This window comes from Polypterus senegalus, chromosome 5 (genome assembly GCF_016835505.1).
Source record: "Polypterus senegalus isolate Bchr_013 chromosome 5, ASM1683550v1, whole genome shotgun sequence".
Lineage (NCBI taxonomy): Eukaryota > Metazoa > Chordata > Cladistia > Polypteriformes > Polypteridae > Polypterus > Polypterus senegalus.
In genome coordinates, this window is record NC_053158.1 from 64,703,175 (window position 1) to 64,727,984 (window position 24,810).

Below are 24,810 nucleotides of genomic sequence, written 5' to 3' on the forward strand. Positions count from 1 at the left end.
AACTTTTCTTTATAGTTAATTTTGCCTAATTTAATCTCTTTTTCAGGTTTTGCTGTATCAGCTTAAGCTTCTCCCTGTCACCAGTCCTGAAAACCACGTTTTTTGAGTTGAGGAGTTTCTTGATGTTACTGGTAATCCAAGATTTATTTAGCACCGAACTGTTTTTGCTGGTATAATAATATCCCTGCAGAAATTTATGTAGTCTGATGTGCAAACAGTCACCCTGTCAATATCCATGTCTGTGCTATTCTCCTGTGACTCCAGCAGAATATTCCAATTCTACACTCAAAGCAGTCCCTAAAAGACTCTCTGGCCTCAGGAGTCCACTTCCTGAATGATCGGATAGTTACAGGCTGCCAAATTACATAGGATTCGTATACTGGCCGCAGACAAATCAGATTGTGGTCTGATTTACCAAGTAATGGTAATGCAGAAGCACTGTAAATTATCATAATGTTGGCATAACACAAGTGCAGTGTTTTATTTTCTCTCTATGGACAGTTGCCATACTGTGTAAAACCAGTCAAGTGGGAGGAAATGCTGACATGATTGAAAACCCCAGATATAACAACAAAAGTGTCAGGGTGTTGGGTCTGCAATCTCGCAACAGTCTCGTGCGTGATGTTACACGCCACTCTAGCCTCTGCCCACTGAGGAATTTAAACAATAATAGCAACAATGTGAGAAAATTCCCTCAGTACATAATAAGGTCTCAGACCAACTGCCAAGAGTTCAGTATCTCCACAACAAATCTTCTCCTTCACAGCTGTGTCCAGGGTTTCACCATTTATTGTTCACAAAGACTAGCAGTCCTCCATCTCTTTCATTTCCATTCTCGCATCTCTGTCTGCTCATACCATGGTGAAGCCGGTTTGATTCAGTCAAGTTTCCATAAAACACATTAGATTGCACTCACAAAACATGCTCTGGTTCTTTTCAAGTGCCTCTAGCTCCTCTCACTTGTTAAACAAAGAGTTGACATTCCCCATGCGGATGAATGGAAGAAAATGCTTGTGCCTCAATCTCCTAGCCTTTATCTTCGCCCCAGCTTGATGGCTATGGCATGACTTCTTAAGCTCCAGAGGAATAGGGTGTATAACACCATGTGCATTCCATCGTGATGAAAGAAGGTACTTTGTTTTGTGAAATATTTTACTAGTTGTACTAAGAACTAGGTGATCTTTCCTACAAGCAGTTTAACTTAGGTATTTTACAAGCTGTGGTGCATGTTAAAAAAAAGGCCCAGCACTTTTGTAATGGTGGCAGCATCTAGGAAGCAAAATACATTAAAAGATACAGGCTTCCAATAAAGGTAAACAGATGTGCTTTTTAGGTGATTGGCAACCCTGAATTCAGTCAGAATGAGTGAGTGGGAAGGTGCATTTGAGCTTGGCTTAATGTTCTATCCATGACTCCTATTCTGCAATCCTTGAGGGAGTCTCCACGGGTCAGATATGTAAAAATTATGTAAGCACAAAAAGAGGCCTGAAATGTGCTTTTTATGCAAAAGTCTGGGTTTGTAAAAGAAACCTTGATGGAAGAATGTGCTTTTATGTAGAGCAACTCTGACCCATTCTTATACAATACTAGCAAAATACCTGCGCTTCGCAGCGTCGAAGTACTGCATTAAAAATTTTATTAAGAAGAAAATTTAACATTTTTAAATTGAGGGAAAATATACCAATAGTTATTTGTTAAGGATCTCTTTGTATACCACATTGTCATTTCGGCCCTCCGGTTGTAATATGACCAAGCTGTGCGCTGAGCTTACTCTTGAGCATGCAATTTACAGTTGGCCATGTGAACAGTAATCTTGTCTCAAATCTCACAGCTTGGATTGCTGCTGTCATAATCAGTTTGAGTTTCATGGTTTGTTTCAATTATGACAGTATTTGCAGGATTTGTTGTGTTAAAGTGACATTCGGCATCTGTCAAGCGTTGTAAGCACACAACCGGTTTCATCAATAAAATCACATCCAGCTTTTGAGAGTTTAAACATGCATAAACATCAAAGTGTCCACTACTGAAATCGTCCCCTTTGATTCTAAGATCTTTAAGAGGCATTGGCGGTTGTCCAAAGGTTTAAAATATTTGGCCATATCGGTACACTTGAAAGCGACAACCAAACAATTCAGCGGCAGCCATCAACTCACATGCAGAACCATAGGTGAAGGGCTTAAGCATTTCACTCTTATAGTGCTCCTGTAGGGTATAATTATCTCCTGTACCGTCATCAGTCCACACCTTGAACCTGTCCCAGTCATTCAATACATAAGACACAATGTTCCTCCAGATATCAAGAGTGAGCCTGATATGGCCATGCAATATGTAACAAAGAGAATGGAAAAGGTAGGTGCCATCTCCGAGCATGGAAACCACTCGGTAAGTGACAGTTCTTTGATTGATAGTGATCACCTTGATAGACATGGTAATGGGGGTTGGAATGATAAAGGAAATGGGTACCTGAGCAATGTAAAGTAAGTCTAAAATACCTATACAATAACTATAATTGTAATAAACAAACAATAAAACAGCGGAGAAGCCATGGATTAAACAAAACGGCTGTAGTTATCAGTAGGGAGACAGGAATCCCGTGGCGAAGCAAGGAAGGGAATGTAGAGACCGGAGCGACGGACGGTCTTATATAGGCAGGCAGCCAACAACGTGGAAGGCGTTGGGATGGGTGACCCAACACCACCTCACATGGTGACCGAGCTGCAGGCTATGGACGTATATATGTACGAAAGTAGGATTCAGTTAGCGTTGGGAACCCGTGTACCAAATTTCTTGAAGATGGGCCCATAAGTAACAAAGACTGTTGAAAAGTTCAATATGGCGGCCGACAGTGGCATCACACCACCGAAATAAGTACGTACATTGGTTTCGGTTAGTTCAGGGAAGCCGCCTAAAAATTTAGAGAAGATCGGGCCATAAATAAGAAAGTTCAACATGGCAGACGTTGTTGACTGTTATGACCATTACTTGTAGAATTTCGAAATGAAACCTGCTTAAGTTTTGTAAGTAAGCTGTAAGCAATGAGCCTGCCAAATTTCAGCCTTCTACCTACACGGGAAGTTGGAGAATTAGTGACGTTGGAAAGTTCAATATGGCGGCTGACAGTGGCGTCATACGACCGAAATAAGTACGTACATTGGTTTCGGTTAGCTCAGGGAAACCACCTACCAAATTTCATGAAGATGGGGCCATAAATAAGAAAGTTCAACATGGCGGACGTTGTTGACCGTTACACATAGAATTTCGAAATAAAACCTGCTAAACTTTTGTAAGTAAGCTGTAAGCAATGAGCCTGCCAAATTTCAGCCTTTTACCTACACGGGAAGTTGGAGAATTAGTGACGTTGGAAAGTTCAATATGGCGGCCGACAGTGGTGTGATACCAACGAAATAAGTACGTACATCGGTTTCCGTTAAAAGTTTAATATGGCGGCCGACAGTGGCATCATACCACCGTAATAAGTACCAAATTTCAGCCTTCTACCTACACGGGAAGTTGGAGAATTAGTGACGTTGGAAAGTTCAATATGGCGGCTGACAGTGGCATCATACCACCGAAATAAGTATGTACATTGGTTTCGGTTAGCGCAGGGAAGCCGCCTACCAAATTTCGTGAAGATGGGGCCATGAATAAGAAAGTTCAATATGGTGGACGTTGTTGACCGTAATGACCGTTACGCGTAGAATTTCGAAATGAAACCTGCTTAACTTTTGTAAGTAAGCTGTAAGGAATAAGTCTGCCAAATTTCAGCCTTCTACCTACACGGGAAGTTGGAGAATTAGTGGTGAGTGAGTGAGTGAGTCAGTCAGTCAGTCAGTCAGTGAGGGCTTTGCCTTTTATTAGTATAGATTTCGGGTAAACTGGTAAATGACAACACCCTTGATCAAGCCAAACCAGATAATGATAACACACATGTCTAATAATTCATATTACAGCTGATATAATAATGTGCTTTGATGTGATAAACATAAATAAACTTACAATGATGTGCATACTCTATTTTAGTTGCCTTTTAAGAGGGCCAATGCTGCGTATTTGCACTGAAGATCTTTTTTGGTTTTTCATACAGATTATATCAGCTACCTATTGTCACTTCTAAGGGAATTGGCCTGAGACAGGTCTGGAATATTTCAGCCAAGATTCGGCTTCATTGCATCTGCTGTGCTGGAAGCTAATAACCGACCAACAAGGCACTGTATTCAGTTTCTGCTTGGTGTAGGTAAACATACAGTGCATAAAGCGTAGTATGCTTTTGCCAACACAGAAAGGCAATTTGCAACAGTGTCTAGTTTTCCTAACATAGTCAGGACAATTGACTGTACTGATACAGCAAGCAGAGTACCAAGTGAAAACGAGGCTGCTTTTGTTAACCGTAAGCAATAACGTTCTATTAATACATAAGTCATATGTGATGCCAAGATAAGACTGACATATGTCATGGCTCTGTGGCCTGGGACAATGAATTATTTGGTTGGTTTGTTGGTAAGGTAACTGGTTGAATCCACAGTTTTTCATATGGCCTATTCCAGTGTTTCTCACCCTTTACTATCTCTTGACAAAGTTTTACCTTTTTAATTGTATGGTGCTGGGACAAGTGCAAATGTAAGAGTGGGGGCAATTCCTATTTGGAGAGTCAGGGATGAAAGTAAGAGCCGAGGGGATTCCTCTATTGTGAATTGAACATGTCAATGGAAAAAGCAGGTGGGGCATGCATTTGCAGATAAAACGGGGATAAATACTGTGTAGTGCTATTGACCGCTTAGGCAACCTACTAAGACTCAATTGCTAAACCAGTGGCAGCCACCAGCAACCCTTTAGTTAAGAAACACTAGCCTATACTTCATTGTAACAACAATTATGTCATTACATGTGCCAGGTGATAGTGGCTACCTACTAACTACTTTAGACTATTCCCAGCCCTCACAATGCAGAGGAGAGATGTTGTAATGCAGTGCATGCTGTTGCACACTCAGTTGCGGAGTGCACCATGGGACTCAAATCTAGGTGGCAGTGTTTTGATCTGTCACATGGGAGGCTGCTCTTCCAGCAAGTGATGGTCTGCAGCATTGTGATTGAATATGTACAGTATAGTGTTGATTAGAGTGATCCATATATGCTTGTTTCAGAATGGTAACTGAACGGTTTTGAGATACATTAATGTACACATGTTTACAAGATGAGTGTGATTTATAAAGTTTAACTTGCACAGAAATGTGTGTATAGCAGGTTTTTTAAATCAGATTTTTTTTGATATACACATTTTCTTTTATTTTTTGGTGTATGCATACTTTCACGTTTCAATCCATGCAAATTTTAAAATGAGAACTCCTCACACTAAACCCCCCAAAAAAGGTTGTGCTCCAGTTGGTTTTATATTAGTAAACCTTTGCTCTGCATTTTGATCTGTAGGTAGTAAGCATTGCATGCACTAATAGTTGCCATCTGAAGACTATATTTTACTTAAGTCAGACAAGCAGCTCTGAATTTGCACTCCTTCCCCCCACCTCAAGCTAAGACCAAGTGTGTGCACTTTTTGTGATGTTTGGTGACATACTTTGCATTCCATTAGCTGAAAAGGTATTGTCATCAGTATCCCTCTCAGTAAAAAGCCACATGTCAAGGCAAACAGGCTTGGTAGTAGAAAGTGCTTTCAGATTCTATGGGTTGGGAGTAGAAGAGGAGCAAACAATTAAAAAAATGGAAAGCCTTTGACTTTGTTTTTTCAATGGACTTGTTTTGGGTTATTTTTAAATGATACTGCAATATAACACTTTCATGGTAGCTGTTTTTGTAGTATTTGTACTGCATATTATCATATTCAACCATCCATTTTTTATGCCATTCGCGCTACCAGCTTACTAAAATCAGGATTATACTGTACTGTATATTACGGAGAATATTCTTTGCATATGTGGTTGTAGTGACCCTATTTTATTTTACTGCATGGAATTTTAGAAAAAATTAGACAAAGAAGATGGTGTATTACGTAATAATCAGGTATAAATCAAATATAAACAGTCAGATACAAATAAATAGAAAATGTATCTTAGTCTTGGTCCAAATCTGGGCTTCTTAAATTGGGAATTTCTTCGGTCACATTACACAATATAAATCTTGATAGCAGATACTGCTATACGGAGTTGCAGAAAGAGGTATATTCATTTTGTTTAGCTAAAAATATAAAAATACTAGTAAAATGTGGTAACAAATCTAAGTTGCGATAAAAACCCTGGTAGGGAGTTCTGTATCTGTCACAACATTAAGTTTTGACCACTTGAAGATTCATGCATGGTTTGAAACATGCAAATGTCTAATATCTCTCTATTATGAAAAAAAAATCCTGTGGGAGGGAATGACTAGGAGACGATACGTGATCTTCACGTTAAGATCACGGAAGACACTTGAAAGACCCGCAAGACTAAACAGATTGGCCGCGGAGCGTCTCGTGGGGACCTTAAACATGAGACTTTGTGCCAAGAGATTGACCAAGGACCGTCTCACAATGACACAGAACATGACATTCTTGCAAGACACACCAAATAAGAGCACGGGCAATAACACACTCAGTCTTGTTTTGGCTTTGAGCACACACAGATCCAGGGCTCACAGTGCATATAAAGCGTATTAAGGACAATACATTATAAATAAAATGTAGACGACTAAACGAAGAAGAAAGCAGTGCAAAGAAAAGAGACTCAAAAGCGTTGGAGAGACAAAAAAGAAAAAGAATAATCTAGGTGCAAATTCAGAAAATAAGGAAAGTAATTATCAACCCAGAACAAGTGGAATTGAAAAAAAAGCACGTTCAATCCAGACGTTGGCACTATTCACATGCAGAACAGGTAAGAGATTATGAAACCAGTGGAATTCGAAAGACTCAAAAAAAAAAGACTGGCGCGATACACATGTGGAGAAAGTTAAAGAATATGAAAGTATAAAAATTAGAAAGTATAAAAAAAGAAAGTAAAGATCGCAGTAGCGCAAACAAATGGAAATTATTACTTGAAAAAGGGAAAATAACCACCACGGACCAGGTGTCATTGAAACAAAAGCAAGATAAAGTGAGGACAGAAATAAAAGACAGAGTAGAAAACAAAGTAAAATGTCATAAGAGTTGAAAAAACAAGGGGCCAAACATATGCAGGGCAGGTTAGAGATAATGAAAAGTGGAATTCAAAAGACTTGTAGAAACACATGCAGAGCAAGATACAGAATATTAAAGCAGAAAAAAACGACAGTGTCAAAACAAAGAAAGTAAACATTGCATTAGCGCAAACAAAGATAAATTATTACTCGGAGAAATAACGAAAAGGCGAATAGAGATCGAATATATAGACATGTCAGATATGTCAGAAATATGTAAATATATTGTAAGGCTTTAAAGTTTAAGTCAAGAGAATTTCAAAAACGGAGTTTACCTCACATGCATTTATTGGTTACTTTGCAAAAAAATGATTAACTGCTGATGATGTAGATCGTTTTATCTGTGCTTGAAATTGCAAACAGAGAAACCTATCCTGAATTATGGTACAAAGTCATTAAACACATGTCTCACTGACCTCATTAAAAAGATTCAGCACATTGGGACTTGAAAGATTCCAAGTATTGTTTTTACAGAAGTTCTGAAATAAAAGTGAAACTAATGAAATAGCAACAATTCAAATAAAAAAAGTGTGTATCCGGAAAAACAAAAACAGGGGTTGACAAGCGAAGCGAGCAGGGGGTGAAACCCCCTAGTGATTCCTTAAAATAAAATATAGGAATTAAACTTTAGAGTCCAAAAAGTCTGTTCTGAGACATTATTTATGTGGGGTTTACAGGTACTCCCTGTGTTTCCATGGGTTTTCTTTGTGTATACTTATTTTCTCCCACATCCTCAAAACACATGCAGGCTAGATTAATTAATGATTTCATATTGGCCCCTGTGTAAGTTATATATATCTGAGTGGACTTTGCAGTGGACAGGTGTCTTGACCTGGACTGCTTCTTACCTTTCACCCAGTGTGGCCAGGGTAGACTCCAGCTCCATGTGACCATGAATTAGATTAAGTAGATTTTGGAATGTTATACATTTTATCGATGTATGAATATCAACCTTGCATTCACCACTGCTGTAATTTATTGGAATAAAGGCTGTTTATGAAGTACACAAGAAGGGGATATTGTATGGATGGATGGATGGATGGATGGATGGATGGATGGATAGATAGATAGATAGATAGATAGATAGATAGATAGATAGATAGATAGATAGGTAGATAGATAGATAGATAGATAGATAGATGCTTTATTAATCCCAAGGGGAAATTCACATACTCCAGCAGCAGCATACTGATAAAAAACAATATTAAATTAAAGAGTGATAAAAATGCAGGTAAAACAGACAATAACTTTGTATAATGTTACCCCCCTGGGTGAAATTGAAGAGTCGCATAGTGTGGGGGAGGAACGATCTCCTTAGTCTGTCAATGGAGCAGAACAGTGACAGCAGTCTGTCGCTGAAGCTGCTCTTCTGTCTAGATATGATCCTGTTCAGTGGATGCAGTGGATTCTCCATGATTGACAGGAGCCTGCTCAGCATCTGTCGCTCTGCCACGGATGTCAAACTGTCCAGCTCCATGCCTACAATAGAGCCTGCCTTCCTTATTTATGCTGCCTCCCCAGCACACCTCCGCGTAGAAGAGGGCACTCACCACAACCGTCTGATAGAACATCTGCAGCATCTTATTGCAGATGTTGAAGGATGCCAGTCTTCTAAGGAAGTAAGTATGAGTTAGGTTACAGGGATATGTGCTATTATCATTAAGGAGCTCAGTCAATTGTATTAATTAAATAATTGACCTGGGCAGCATGGTGATTCAAAGGTTAATCTTGGGTTCAGGTTCAAGCTTGGCCATTGTCTGTGGGAGAGTACAGGTTCCCCATATGTTCTCTCCCTTTATTTCAGTTTCCTCCCACATCCCAAAGATGTGCAGGTACAGCTGGTAATCAAATCCAAACCTGATGTGATTGGGGTGTGGTTGTGTGAATGTGTTGAAACGAATTAGTGTTCTTCCTAGGGATGGTTCATGCCAAACATCCAGACCTTCCAGGAAGTGATTTAGTTTCTTGCTTAAGAGCATTGAGTTATATAGGTTTGAAAAATGAATGAATATTAATGACTATCAAGTTCTTCAAAATCCATTAATACACTTTTACACAAACTGTTTTAATCAAACAGGCCTGGATCAATGCTGAAAGAATTTGATATATGGCATGAATTGACTAGAGAAATTATTACAAGCATAAGGTACTTTCCCAACACAGGAACGTTTTCAGAAACCAGAGACTTTTTAGAAATTCAGGAATTTCTTCAGCACTCCCAAAAAAGAAACTTGTAAACTGCCTATTGCACGCACTGCCGTTCACACAGCATTACACTTCTTTGCATGTCACATATTTTGCATAAAGGTTGCAATTTCTTTTTAGTGGTGGGAATGCAACACACAAGAGTGACCAGGGACCACGAGTGGCCTAGGGTCTTTACCGCACTGGAACTAATTGGTTCCTAAAAACAAAGTTCCTGCAGTAGGAAAGTGCTTATACATGTTTATTTGTTGCTTAGATATATGTTTTTCAAACTCATGTCCTCATAAACAAAAATTTCAGATTTATTTATGTATGTAAGTGATCACCTAATTCATATTTCTCTAAAAGTGATAATATAAGATAAAAAGGGGTAGTTTATCAATGTATGTGAAAACATTTACATTATGTATAATAATGGTGTAACCAAAAAAGACTATTGGTGTACATTTCCAAAAGCTGAATAAGGAGCAATTTATATATGTATATTACATTTTTGTTTCATTGATTTCAGCACAGTGTATACTGTACTATACTGTACTACAGTACATATATTACAGGCTACAAAATTAGATTAGTTGTATGTTAAAAGTTTTATCTGTCAGTCACATTTAGATCTTTCTTCCTCACCATATGAAACTAAAGGAAAAGCTATGTAAGCTGTTAAAAATTTCTTTGGGAGGACTGTTTAGTTGGACATATTGTGTGTATTTCTTGAAACAAAATATAGTGTACTTTTTGAAGTAGCTTCTTGAAAATGAGTATTTGTGTATTTATTTAGAAGAGTGAGCAACTTTAAATTTCTTGGGGTGACCGTCATAATTTAACCGAAGTGGGCACAACATATTTCAGTCATTATGAAGAAGGTTGATCTATATCACTACTTCCTTAGATGTCTAAGGAAAGCTCAGATTTCTCGATTTATTATCATTAACTTCTATAAGTGCACAGTAGAATTCATCCTAACTGACTGTGTAACATCTTGTGATGACACCTGTTTGACTCAGCATCGTGAAGACCTGCTCGGGATGGAGAAGGCAACACAGAATATTATTGGTACCCAGCTGCCTTCTCTTCAAGACTTACAATAAACAACATGTACTGCCTTTGAAAAGTAAACATTATTAAAGATCCCAGCCATACTGCGCATTCTTTTTTCTCATTTCTTCCTTCTGTTAAACGGTACAGGACCATATTTACTTGCACCAGTAGACAATAAGGTTACTTGAACAGCCAGTCATAATAATAAATATTGTAACATAAAAAACATTATTTGCAGAGTTGTTACAATACAAAAATTTCAAACTTCGATACAATACTGAGAAAAGTCATGAAATTCAATTTCATTTTTGATACCGAATACAGTTTATAATGTAACACAAAAAAATTCTGTATGGATTGATGAAAACAAATAATAGAAAATGTAGTCATTAAATGCACATACTTCAAGTAGTGCAATCTTTTGAAAAAAGAGTAAAATTCTCTAAACAAAAAAAGTGAAGAAGTTTAAATCCTGTCAACAGTATTTTTACATTGATGTAAGCAAATACTGTTGCTGAGGTAGTACAATAAAATGCTACAAATGTCACTAAATGTTAAATGAATATGTATTGCAACCTTTTGTAAACAATGTATATAAACATTTTCAAACAAACATGGACTAAACATTCAAGTAAAAGGAACATTAATGTGGTCTTTTGTAAACAATTTTTCAGAAAAGAAACGCACAAACAGACCAGTAACATATTTGAGGGTTTTGCATAAAAGCAAATAGTGCACATTGCATTTCTGTATAAATAAACTCCAATGTCTTTATAAACTACACATTTTTTCCAAGAAAGACTAGCATGTCGATGTGCTCTCCCATGGGGCATGCTTTTGTTGGGTCACAAATGAACCCTCCGATAATAAATACATACTCTGAAGCACAGCTACCTGGAATTAAATGAGCACATGGAGGAGTACTGCCACTGTTTATGCAATTGATCACTGAACAGTTATAGCGTCTTACATTATATAATTATATAATGTGATGAAATATAATTTTAAAATCACACTTAATAAAATAAAAGAAAGTAAAGTACTATGGCAGCATACATCAAAAGGTTAAGATTTGATGGAGCCACAGAACCCCATTACCAAAGAGTGTTGCACCTAATAAACAGTGCATAATTAAATTGACCTTGCAGGTAAAAATGATTTCAGACTGCTGTCTTAATTAACTTAATTAAATGTTAGACTGACAATAAAAAAAATTTTAACCTGTAGGAAAAAAATAGCATCGCATACCTATTTCAGACGCAACAGTTTAAGGTTTATACTCAATTAATTGTTCTGTAATGTAGAAATAAGATATTTCTCAAAATCAATTTGCATGTCTGTCCTTTAAGCAGAGCCATTGAACCTATTAGGTGACATAGGTGGCCATTAAAGGTACAAATTACCGGAGTGGCCCCATTTAGGTAAGTTAAGGGGCCTATGCCCCGGACACTGAGGGGGAACACTCCCTCCTGCTGCGTAGTGTTTCATAGTGCACCCTCTGGACGCAGAGCAGCTCCAGAGCTGCTGAGGTTTACATACTGTATGTTTACACCTGTGAATGGGTGGAAACTGGGCAGCAACTCTAACAATAGCAAACCAGGAGTACATTTGTAATGCAGGCTGCAGAATCGATACCATGAAAAATGAGTGGGGAAGAACATTTAAAATGTTAAAATAGATATTTATCGATATTTTAATACTTTTCACAACCCTAATTATGTGTGTATATAAGAGTGGATAAATTTAAATATCTAGGATCAGTGGTAGCCCAAGATGGAAAATTAGATGCAGAGATAACACAAAGTGCAGTGTGGATGGAACAACTGTTTGAAGGTGTCTGGAGTTTTATGTGATCAAGGAATTAAGGTGAAGGTTAAATGTAAGGTTTTTAAGACAGTGGTAAGACCAGCAATGGTGTATAGAGCTGAGACATTGGCAGTAAAGGGAGCACAGGAGTAGAAGTTAAATGTAGCAGAAAGAAACAGAACAGAGGAAGAGAAGGCAAGCAAGGCGAAAGTGAAGGTGGATGAATAAAGTAAAGGAAGATCTGAAAGAAAGGGGCCTGAATGGGGAAGGTGTATAGGTCTGAGCTGTGTGGAGAAAGTAGGAGTAAAAAAAAGGTAGGAGTAATCAAGCGCATTAATCCCATAGAAGTAAAAAAAGATGAAGAGGAAAAAGAAAATAATGACACCATTTTGGCTGCAATCATTTTACCAGTATCATCCATTTTTGATCATATGGCTGAGCAGTATTGCTACATGCAATTCTATTACAGTCGGAGAGCTTGAAATTTAGCACAGGATTGCGGCAGTTGTATCAATTATTTAAAAATCTGTCACAGTTTAACTTAATAAAACTGGAAAATCTCAGTGTTGTTTCAAGGAAAAGAATGCTTTTGTTACTGGCACTTGTATTCCACTTTAGAATTAGGTCAGAAATAAATATCCATGATTCTTGCATGATTTGAGAGAGCTATGATGTGACCAAATTAGCTGTGACTTGCTGTAATTTTTACATGTAATGTAATGTATTTGAATGAAGAAGATAGAAATGATGTTAGAATCCATTTACATTCATCTTCTTAATGTAGTAGAGGGTACAGTTATCCACACAACAAACCATCTATTTTCTAACCAACTTTTCCACTTAAGTGTTGCAGCAAGCTGGTACCTATTGCTGCTGCTTTGTCTATACCCTGGCTTTGTCTATACCTGTTGCTAGGCTACAGGTTAATTCCAAAATAAAATTTTAAGCATTTATTTTGGCCATATATGTATATATCTGAGCGATTACTTAAAGTATTAGGCAGATCTAGTGATTTGACATGTAGTGCACAAGCAGAAGCACATAATCACATATGTAATTGCTAAAAATGAATCAGCAGAGACCTGTTTAGACCTAAAGGAATGTAATTGAAGTAACAACTAAAATGTGATGAGTGTAGTGATCTCATATACCACATATATTTGAATAGTATGCGAGGAAACGAGATGCTGTTTTCAGTTATGAATAATTACTGCAGGTAAGGTCAGTTTAACTATACAGACTTAAACAATAAGGTTGATCACTTCTATGATGCACCTTGAAAACAACAGAACAAAGATAGTTTTACAGGAGTTCTTAAATATTTGATTAAATTTCAGTTGACAGATTTGATATAACAAAGATAGCCTTAAAAATGGGATATATTTAAAAAAGAAGGGAGAGATTTAGAAAATTAAAAAAAAAATGTAAATTCTGAATTTGACTTCAATTAAATATTAAACTTCAATATGTGTTGATAACCAACAAATTTGTCCTGCACGTGCTGATTCAAACATATATCTTATAACAACAAATTCCACAAACCTGACTAAGTGACTTGCTGACAAAACTGATTTTAAAATTACTAGGGGGCTTCACCCCACCAGCCACTTCGCGTCTCTGCCACTCGCATATGTGAATTTCACTTTCACCAAACAACAAATCTTTTAATTCTCGCGGATACGCCTCTTCATTGGGAAGAAACACTACTTTTCCCTGATGGCAACACGAATCAGACAATCTACAAGTCTCTGACTTAAAGTATAAATCCGAACAATATATTCAACTTCTTTTCACTGTTTCACTTTAATAATTTCCGTTTGTTTGTGCTAATGCGATCTTTACTACCATTTTTTTAAGACTTTTGAATTTTAGTACTTTCATTTTCTCTAACCTGCTCTGCATGTGTATTGCTCCAGCATTTTTTAATTCTTTACAACGTTCTGATTTGTCTTTTATTTCCAGCCATGGGCGTGGTTAAATCTCTTGGCACAAAGTCTTCTCTCGCGGGACATGAAAGTATCTTTCTGAAAAAGTCACGTCTCGTCCCAGGGATATTTTTATTATAATAAAGAGATGTTGTTACAAAAGCGTCTTTAAAGGGTTTGTGTAAATGTAAATTTTTGGAATAATATGATATTCAGTAATTCATTTGGTGTTAATATAATAATGTTTGAACTTGGATTATTTAGTATTGCTTTTAAGTAATTTTTATTTCTGAGTTACTGAAATGAAAATGTCAGTGAATAAATTTAGTACGTACACATGTTCAAATAAATGATTGTAGTCCATGATAATCATATCAGTTTCTATAAACTGTACATTGAAATCACCCTAAGCCAATGCAGTCTTCACAATGTAGTCTTAATTTATGAGGTGCTGGGGCCTGTTGTAGCTATTATTTAATATTGTTTTATTATTTAGTGTCTCTTCGAAAAATTCTTGGGTACCATTGGTTTGACTGGTGTGTCGCATGAGGGGTTGCTCATGGAGTCCCGAATGAGGCACATTACCTGCTTTGCAAGGGAGCGTCAGTTATGGTGATCCAGCTCGCAGAATCCTCATTGTTGAGGACCCAAATGGCTGGACCAGGCCAAGGGGATGTACCTGTAACACACTGACTGTGGCAGATGGAGGGTAATTTCTGGAGGATGGGACTGGACTGCATGTCTGCCTGAGGGTTGTCAACCAGGATCCTGAGCTGTTTCTTTGTGTGATGGGTGCGGAATTTGTGCTGTAACAGTGCATGCTCCCCAACCTGACCTGACCTGCAATGCTGTACAAGCATCCAAATTTTGAGTTAAAAACTCAAAACTTAATCTTTGTTCAATAACTAGCTGTTTAAGAAAAGGATGCAGATAATCACTTTGTTCTTTGTTTGAAACTTTGATGATTGGTCCTATGGGTATCTTCCTGGTTTTGACTTTTCAGTATTCTCCAGACCATTCTCTGGCTTTTCCTCCTTACGTTTTGTCTTAATTTCCTGGCAATAAAACAGCAAATTCCAGTTTTTGAGATGATCATAATACATCATAACATGTATAGTACAATTAAATAGAACATCAGTGCATTTTTTACTATGTATCAATGGATGAATTGGATCTCCTTGATTGTATATTTTAAATTGAACGAAACTCTTAAATGGTAGTGGAAATTTATAAATAACCACACTGGCTAGTTCTGATCACAGTATCTGTAACATATATCAACTTTCTGTATTTTCTTTCCTGGAGAACATATTCAAGTTCATTTTTTTACATACATAGAGACATGTACAAGTAAGTATCAGTCTAGTAATTTCTTGAGGAAATCTGAGTAAATAGATGGAGGATTACAGAGAGTCATAAGGTTTAAAGGATGATTTTTGCTGAAGGATTTTAGACTATGTATCAGCAATTAAAGTTCCACAGATTTTTTAATAAAATAGTCTTTGACACTCTTTCTTGAATTTAGGAAAAGGAATGAAGTCACACTAACACTCCAGCCCTGAATATAATTATTGATGAGCACAGGCAATCATGTACTGTATTTCAATATTCATTTGTAAAATTGAATCAATTCTTTAATGAAAATTTGGTAGAAGGGAAGCAAACACATGAGTACAGTATACAATTTAACATACTTTTGCTTACCTGTGATAAAAGCTGAGTTTTAAAAAGGCAGCCTGTAGCCATTACTACATGTATATTTTTACACTTGAAAGAATGAAGTGGTGACTTGAGCACAATGATTTGGGAGATTTGCATACAAAGGACGCATTATTAAATAGGCTAACTAAATTTGTCTAAAGAGTTGCATTAGTGGTTAAAAAATTATGCTTTATAAAAACTTAGCCAAATGATTTACTCAAACATTCTGATGAATATAGTGCAGGCTAAACTGCCTTGTGATAGTGTACTTTTCAAAAGGCACAATACAAAATAAAGATTGATAGAATGCTAATGGGAGTGGGGGTCAAAGGTCTGTGTTAGCAGAGCCGAGTGGAATCAAAACTTACAGCAGTGCTTTTACTGGATGTGATGTGGGAAATTGGCAAACTTTGCGTTTCTTATTTTCAAATTTCTTATGACATTTTGTTGTAGCTCAGCAACAATTCCTTTTTTAAAAATGTGTAGTCACTAGTCAAGATGCAGAGATAATTATGAAAACATAGTGCTTGTCATAAAGCAAAAACACAAGTATAATGAGTAAAAGGAAAGAAAGTTGGTTTACTTTAAAATTTAACAGAAAACAACTGATTTGTAGCACTACTCTGTTCTGTATCCCCTCCTAGTGCACTATACATAGAACTATACATAGAATAATCCTAATTGCTCCATTAACAAGTCAAGTCAAGTTGGGGAGCATGCACTGGTAACAGTGCATTGTTGCACCCACTACACAACAAAACAACTCGGGGTCCCGGTTTGCAATCCCCCAGGCAGACACGCGGTCCAGTCCAACCCTCCGGAAATAACCCTCTATCTGCCACAGCCAGGTGTTACATGGGTGACCCCATGGCCTGGTCCAGCCACTCGGGTCCCCAACAATGAGGATCCTACGAGCTGGAGCACCCTTGGGGTAACGCGCCACATGGCTGTAGTGACGTAACTGATGTTTCCTCACAATGCAGGTAATGTGCCTCATTCTGGACTCCATAAGCAACCGCTCATTCGACACAAAGTCAAACCAACGGTACCCAAGGATTTTCCGGAGAGACACAGTACCAAAGGAGTCCAGTCTTCATCTCAGGTCACTGGATAGTGTCTATGTCTCGCAACCATATAGCAAGACAGGAAGCACCAGGACTCTAAAGACTTGGACCTTCGTCCTTTTGCATAGATATCAGGAGCGCCACATGCCCCTTTTCAGCGACCTCATGACCCCCCCCAAGCTCTCCCAATCTGTCTACTGACTTCATAGGAAGAGTCACTAGACACATGAATGTCACTGCCAAGGTAAGTAAACCTCTCAACAAGGTCAACACTCTCTCGGCAAACAGATACACTGCTGATGGCTGTGCCCAAGAGGTCATTAAAGGCCTGGATCTTGGTTTTTATCCAGAACACTCACAAGCCCAGACACTCAGACTCCTCGCTCAGTCTCTCAAGCGCCCCAATTAGAGCCTCCATTAACTCTGTGAAGATCACAGCATTGTCAGCAAAGTCAAGATCCGTGAATCTTTCTTCACCAACAGATGCCCCACAGCCGCTGGACCCCACGACCTTGCCCAACACCCAGTCCATACAAGCATTGAACAGAGTAGGAGCAAGAACACACCCCTGACGAACCCTAGAATCAACTGGGAAACATGCAGAACTCCTGCCTCCACTCTGCACAGCACTCACAGTACCAGTGTACAAGCCGGCCTTGATATCTAGAAACCTCAAGGGGATCCCACAAACCCTCAGGATGTCCCACAGGGCAGCTCGATCAACTGAGTCAAACGCTTTGCGAAAACGCGATATTCGCGTTTCTGCTCAATGAGGACCCTCAGTGCCATGCTGTGGTTGATGTTAGACTTCTTAGGTGTAAAACCAGACTGTTCCGGTTTCTGGTAGGTGAGCAAGTGATCACGGATCCTATTGAGGACAAACCCTAACAAGGACCTTACCCAGCACCGAGAGCAGTGTTATCCCCCTGTAGTTTCTGCAATCCAGGCGATCACCCTTCCCTTTCCAGATTGGGACGACAAGTCCCATTCTCCAGTCAGTATGGATGATGCCAGGCTCCCAAATGGAAGCAAGGATTTCTTGCAATGCCAGGAGGACAGCCTTACCACCAGCCTGGAGAAGTTCACCCCGGATACCACAGATCCCTACAGCCTTTCCCCCCCTCAGCAGGTTCACCACCTGTGCAATACCAGTGAGATTGGGTGGTTCACAGCTAATTGGAGGATCAGCCTCAAGAACCGTGGACCCAGAGATATCCAACGTCCTAGCCGGAGGATCAGCTTTGAACAACTGCTCAAAATAGCCAGCCCAGCGGGTCACAGCTGCAGCATCATCCATAAGGACCATTCCATCAGCTGCCCTGACTGCGACTCTCCAAGGAACAGGTTCGAATGTGCGTAATGCTTTAATTCCTCTGTAAGCAGGACGTGGGTCATTAGACCACAGATGGTGTGTCACTTGCTCACAGATTCCTCTAACAAACACCTCTTTATCTGCCCTCAGAGCCCTTGTAGCCATCCTTCTCAGTTCCCGGTACAGACCAGAGTTGCCATTGAGCCGTGTGCTGCGACTCCTCTCGATGATATCCAGGGTTCCCTGTGAGATGAAACACCTTCTTCTGGGAACACCGGTAACACCAACACAACCCTCAGCAACCTTCAGGGTCTTGTCACAGAAGGTCTTCCACTTCACATTAGGATCGGCTGTTGTACCCAAATCTGAAATTAACCACATTAATTTATGATCAAGATAGTTTTTTTCTTTTAAAGTTGCAAAATATGCAAATATTATACTGCATTAGTAATAGTGTTCAACTGTATCTAATAATACCACACATTTCTGGGACAAATAACAATGATAACAAACATGTCAGTATTACCATTGAGGATCATAAAGGTAAAAAGGGCACAAGAGGTGCATTGTTTCCATTTTTAATTTGCGGTCAAATTTTGTGAAACACATCCAAAGCAAATTAGCTGCTTTGCAGTATTTCAACCGAAGTATTCCTGAAATTCCCTTTCCTGGAATTTATAGTCTCTGTAATTATTCCAGTGCAAGCTGAAGTTGCTTATGAGTATCTCCCTTTTTGCTCCTTGCAACCATGGAAAAATTGTATACTTGTTCAGGGCAAGCTCTTCTCTTATTCTTCATCCACTCAGTTTCTAACCCACTTTGCCTTTTTAGAATTTCAGGGCGCCCAAAGCCTATCCAAACATGTAATTCTGGAGGTGACCAGACTATCACAGGGCATGCCACTCTCACACGCAGACTAACTCATGCTGGGTCAATTTAAAGTTCACAACAAACCAACTAAACCAATTATGCATGTCTTTGGGATGTGAGAGGTAAAGTGGAGCACCCTGAGAGAAGCAAGGAGACATATATATATATATATATATATATATATATATATATATATATATATATATATATATATATATATAGTAATGAATCCAAAATGCTCCTTTTTTTATCAATCTTGGAATTTCCATGCATTTAATTTCATATGCACATTTTAACTACAAAGTTAATGCAGATTGGTTAAAGTTAGCAAATTTACACCACCTAACATTAAATTCCCAAACCTACTTGGACAGTCCAACTCAGTGATGTAAGAGCACATAGCCTGTCCTAGCAGGAGTGGAACAAAAATGGAAACAGCCCTGGATAAGCTGACAGTCTGTCACAGGACCCAGTCATGCACACTCCCACCCTCACACAAGGTCTATTTGGAACCACAGGATAACCTAGCGTGCATATGTTTGACTATTGTTATGTTTATTATCTGGTTTATTCTGTTTACTGAAAGACATTTTTAGCTGAATATGTTAATCTCAGGCAGCATCACAGTCTATTAGTATTTTACTCACCTGCAAATATATTTTAAGTGGTTTGGTCACGATGCATTGTGTGGTTAATCAAAGAATGTTTTGTTTAGCAGTATAAAATTTCCTTTTGTATATACATCATTCAGTATTATAGGAAATATTGAAAATTAGTGTTTTGGTGCAGCCCTGTTATTTAGTTCTGGGGAAGTTAATGAATGTGTCATACAACACCAAAAAGCCACAGTCCATTAATTAGTTTAATGTGACACCTATTTTGAAGTAATAATCGCTAAGAGAATAATGAAAGTGGGTGAGTAGAAAATAATTTGTGCAAGGCACACTTAAACTTACACATAATCTTAGGATTCAGTAGTGTGTGTGTGTGGAAAGTTTGACAGTTACTGACAAAGCGTAAGAACACACTGTTTCACATTTTGAAGCCAGCACAGTGTACTCGTACTGTTGCAAAAATGAAATCAACCGATTATTATGTAAAATGTATACTGCGTCTATGCATCTTTTATAAGCTGGTTTGGCAACCCTTAGCAATAAGAAGATGAACTAACCTAACAAATTCTAAAATTAAATAATCAAATTATTGGTTTGCAGCAGACATCTGCTTTAAAAAAACAGTTCAGAAAGAAGGTCAACTTAGTTTTGTCAGATAATAGCCATCCTCTTTTTCCTAAATTTCAGTTGTTACCATCAGGCTGCAGATTTAGGTTCCCAAGGGTGAAGAGCAACAGATTTAAGAACTCTTTTATTCCTATAATTTTAAGCATTTTGGATCTGTTATTTGTAGAGATGCAGTTGAATTTTGAAATTATTATGTTGTGTACTGTTCATTGTAATTATTCTTTTTTGTACAATTCTTGAGTGTGTACACTTATGATAATATTGGTTGTCAGTTGTGTTTTTTGGAATATTGTTCTTGTATTCTGTAACAGTGCCTTATGTTTTGTATTTTCTTGCTGCAAAGTAATTTCTCTCTGGTATAGTAAAAGTCTACCTAACCTAACACCTTTATAAGCACTATGTTAAACCAACAAGTGAAGTAAACTAAATGTCTGTTCGTTTGACCTTCTTCTTTGCATAGTTTTATTGGTTAAACCATTGTGAAGGGATTCCCTTTAATGTCTTTCTGTGAATATCCTAAATGATCCTGAGAGTATATTGGTGCATCAGCAAGCCTTGTATGCTATTCGCCAGGTCTGAAAACAATGAAAGACAACATTCCATCATAAGTTTTCTAATATTCCAAGGTGCACCAAATGGTGTAGAGAGAGAGGAAGAATGGGAGAAAGAGTGAGATAGACTAGTGTTTTTCTTAGATTTATGACCTGCAGACTCAGCAAATAGATGCCTTTCAGTAGGAGATGAGGGTCTTGTTTCGTTGCTCTCACTATCTCCTTGGAGTTTTTGGAGACATTGTCTTTTGTTCATTCAGCAGTACAGTCCTCCTAAGAGCATCTGTCACTTCAGGAAGAGTCTGGCAAGATGGATGAGTCCCATGTGAGTTGCTGTTTGGGAGCAAATGGTATAAATGAAAAAGAGGGGGAAGGGAATAATAAGTGTTGGGAGGATATTGGGGGATATTAGTTAGGAAAAATGTGGAATAAGAAATCTCTTTTAGAGCAAACGACCCTCTTGTATGGAGTGAGATGTTACATGGAGAGAACAGTGGCCTTGCCTTGGGGAGATAGCCTGCAAAGTCACCAAGCTGCTTTTAGGGATTCAGTGTCCAGACCAGCTGGTCAGCAACATCTCAATTTTTATTTTCTTGTCGTGGGATGGCTTCATTATTGGGGTGGTTACTGAAGGGAGACATTAGTAAGGTCTTAGGAGGTAAACTGAAACCCTGAGGCACCAGGAGGTGCTAATGAATGGGAATGGTGGCTTGGATCCTGCTGTGCAGAGTACCTTGAAAGTGAGTGAGGGGGGTGGGGTGATTTGTTTGGCCAGGCAGCTGGGCCTCATACAGATCAGCCCAAAACACATTTAACAAAGTACAGCTTCTTTAACTGAAGTCTTGAATTATATTTGTTTGCTTGGTTTTGTATGTGTTTATGTGTTGCATAAGAGCACTGAAAAACTGAATGGACTGTTCACTAGTAAGTCTGAAGATGACATATTTGTTATTAACTAATGAAAAAAAATAACACTACCAACTCATCATCTACTTAGTCTTACCATTTTAAAAATATTGACATTGTATTTGCTTTCATATGAAAACACTAAACTGTATTAATATGTTTTTATTTCTTAAGGTGCTTTTTCATTTTGGGTAGGTTTAGATGATTAAAAGATGTCTATTTAAATACTGTTTGCTGCTGTCTTTATAAGGTGGAGGTAATTATGTAAATGCAGGACACAACAAAGGGGTTTATGTGAGCATGTGTGATTGTGTGTGTGTGTGTGTGTGTGTGTGTGTGTGTGAGAGAGAGAGAGAGAAAGAGGTGGGGGTGCAGTTGAAGAGAATGTGTGCTGATTGAATGGATATTCCACAGCCTGAGGGCAAAGGTCTTCTCTTGCATTACAATCTTGACTAAAATGTTCCCTGAATGTCATTATTACCCAGGAACACATAGCGTGTGGCTCTGAGAGATACCCTGAGAGATCAGAGTGGATAGCTATTGGGATTGGGTTACTGCTGTTTCACTGATTCATTCATTACAACTACGGTGGTTGCTTTGTGAGGTTCTGTTGGAGGAGTGCTGCAGCTTGACCTTACTGACCATCTGCACGGGCCGGGCTTGTGGCATGCAACCCAGTTCAGTAGGGCATGTGGATACGGATGTACCTAGGGTTTATCTGTCTACAAATTGAATGGATGATAAAGTATTTTTGAAGGTTTGTCTCACATGGCCATGAGCAGATTTAAATCTCACCACACTAGTGAGTTGTGAGGAAAATTCTATTCCCATTTACGGGTAAGTAATACTGTTACATTGTTCTGCTTGGGCATTCCTTGTAGAGCTAGTAAACTGTAATTTCTTATTTTTTTCTGATTTTCTGATTTTATAATTTGTAGAGACTCGGAGCAATTAATTTTAGTGGTACTTTGACATAAACTTTTACTTCTTAATACTGATACTATACAAAGTAAATGTAACATCTTAGTACTTATTTTATAATTTGAATTTTAAATGTTTGAAGGTTTTCCAGTAACAGGAATTTGAATTCTGGAGCTATGTTGTACCGTAGCAGTATCAACTATTCTAATAAGATTTTACAGTTAGTTCTAGGCTGATGGCTCAACAGCCAAGTATTGTCTTTCAAAATTATTGTTAATTATTATTATTATTTAATCTTCTCCACCCATGCACTATTCAGTGGAAAGAAATCCCACACTCATAAAGATTTCTTCAGGAAACCCTATTCTCCTATATACAATAACATATGTATTACAAACATACACATTCATATTTAACTGGAATGCTCTCTCTCTCACTCTCTGTCTCTCTTTCTTTCTCTGTAAATGCTGAATATTTTCAGTATGTTGTGCAGTAGTAGCACTGCTGCCTTGCAGTGAGGAGACCAAGGTTCTCGTTCCAGGTCCTTCCTGTGTGGAGTTTACATGTTCTCCCCAAGTCTGCGTGGGTTTCCGTTGGGAACTCTGGTCTCCTCCCACAGTCCAAAGATGTGCAAGTTAAGTGGATAGGCAATGGTAAATTGGCCAAGGCATGTGTATGATGAGTGTGTTCACCCTGCGATGAGCTGGTAGCTTGTCAAGTGGATTTTTCCTACTTTGTTCCATGTGCTTGCTGAGATAGGCTCCAGCCCATCATGAGCCTGCTCAGGATTAAATGGGTTGAGAAAAAAGCCTTGTTGTGTGTGTATGTGTGTGTGGTCTCTAGTAAATATTTAAATGTATTTGATATCTGAGATTGTTGCATAGCCTCAAAATAGTCTGCTTACTGTGACGCTGTCACCAGTTTTTATTTAGCTGTTATTCAACTATTATAGTTAAATTTAATAACCTGGGACCATATAGTAATTTTTATAAAGCTGAAATGACACAATCATATTTATTCATTTATTTTATACACTGTGCTTTATTTCAAAGGCAAATTAGTTCAGGAAAATCTCTGGAAACCTAATGTGACAGCCATGGGCTATAGATGGGTGCTCTGTAAAGTACAAGAAACAATTCAATTCTCTTTTGATTATGAACAATTTTTATTACTTATGTTACTACAATTTATAAGCAAAAAAAAAGATAAAAGGATTGTATGAATAAAAAAAGGATGGAAGTATAGTAAAGCCATGTTACCTTAAGATGCAATTTTTTGCAGGTGCTTTTTCAAAATGATTTTGAGAGGTTGTATCATATCATGGCCAGTGAATTAGAATTGATGACCTAAGGGCAGTCACAAGTTTAAATTTCACTACTTTGTTTGTCTCTACTCTGTGACCATAAGCAAATCAATTCCTTTGTCTCATAATTGTCTCTAACATTTCTGACAGGTAGCATATTTTAACTTTTTTTAAATATTTATTGTATTTTTGTAGAAAGTAACTAATCCAAGTTTTCTGATAGAGATGCAACCAGTACTTTGATGCATCCAGGTGTTTATTCCCTGCACAGATGAAGTGAACCTTGAAAGATACATAGATAAAGCTTGTGCTGGGACAAACATTTTACTGAATATGGTGGCCAAGATGAACTCCCAAAACACTACTAAGTTGTATTCACTATTCAAACAGATTGTGCACCCTTAAGATGCTACGAACATTTAAGCTGATGAATTCACTAACAGAGCTCTACCGATGGTAATCCTGAGCGATTAAAAGTTTTAGAAGTTGGACGGACAAGTTCTATAAGAGCAGACATGCTTCAAGTTGGGATCTAGTTTAGACCCTGACTACTCTATTATAAAACATTAATTAAAAAAAAATAAAGAAACGGGAACAAATGTTGTATTATGGAAAACAAACAAATAAGGCCTGTAGATAATACACATGTTTAGAAATTAATAGAAAAGTTATGGAGGTTTATTACTTTTATTTTTGAGGAAACTTTTTTTAAGAGAGGGTCCATCTTTGTCAACTCCAAGGCCATCAGGTTCTAGTTGTATTGGAATATCTTTTGGTGTTGCAGAGGAAGTGAGGATTGTAGAGGAGTG

At 38.0% G+C, this 24,810-nt stretch overlaps 1 protein-coding gene across 2 annotated transcripts in view; it reads left to right on the plus strand.

Annotated features, from left to right (window-relative positions):
- Positions 1-24,810, plus strand: part of greb1l (GREB1 like retinoic acid receptor coactivator) — a 211,799-nt gene that overhangs the window by 67,243 nt on the left and 119,746 nt on the right. The window lies entirely within an intron of this gene.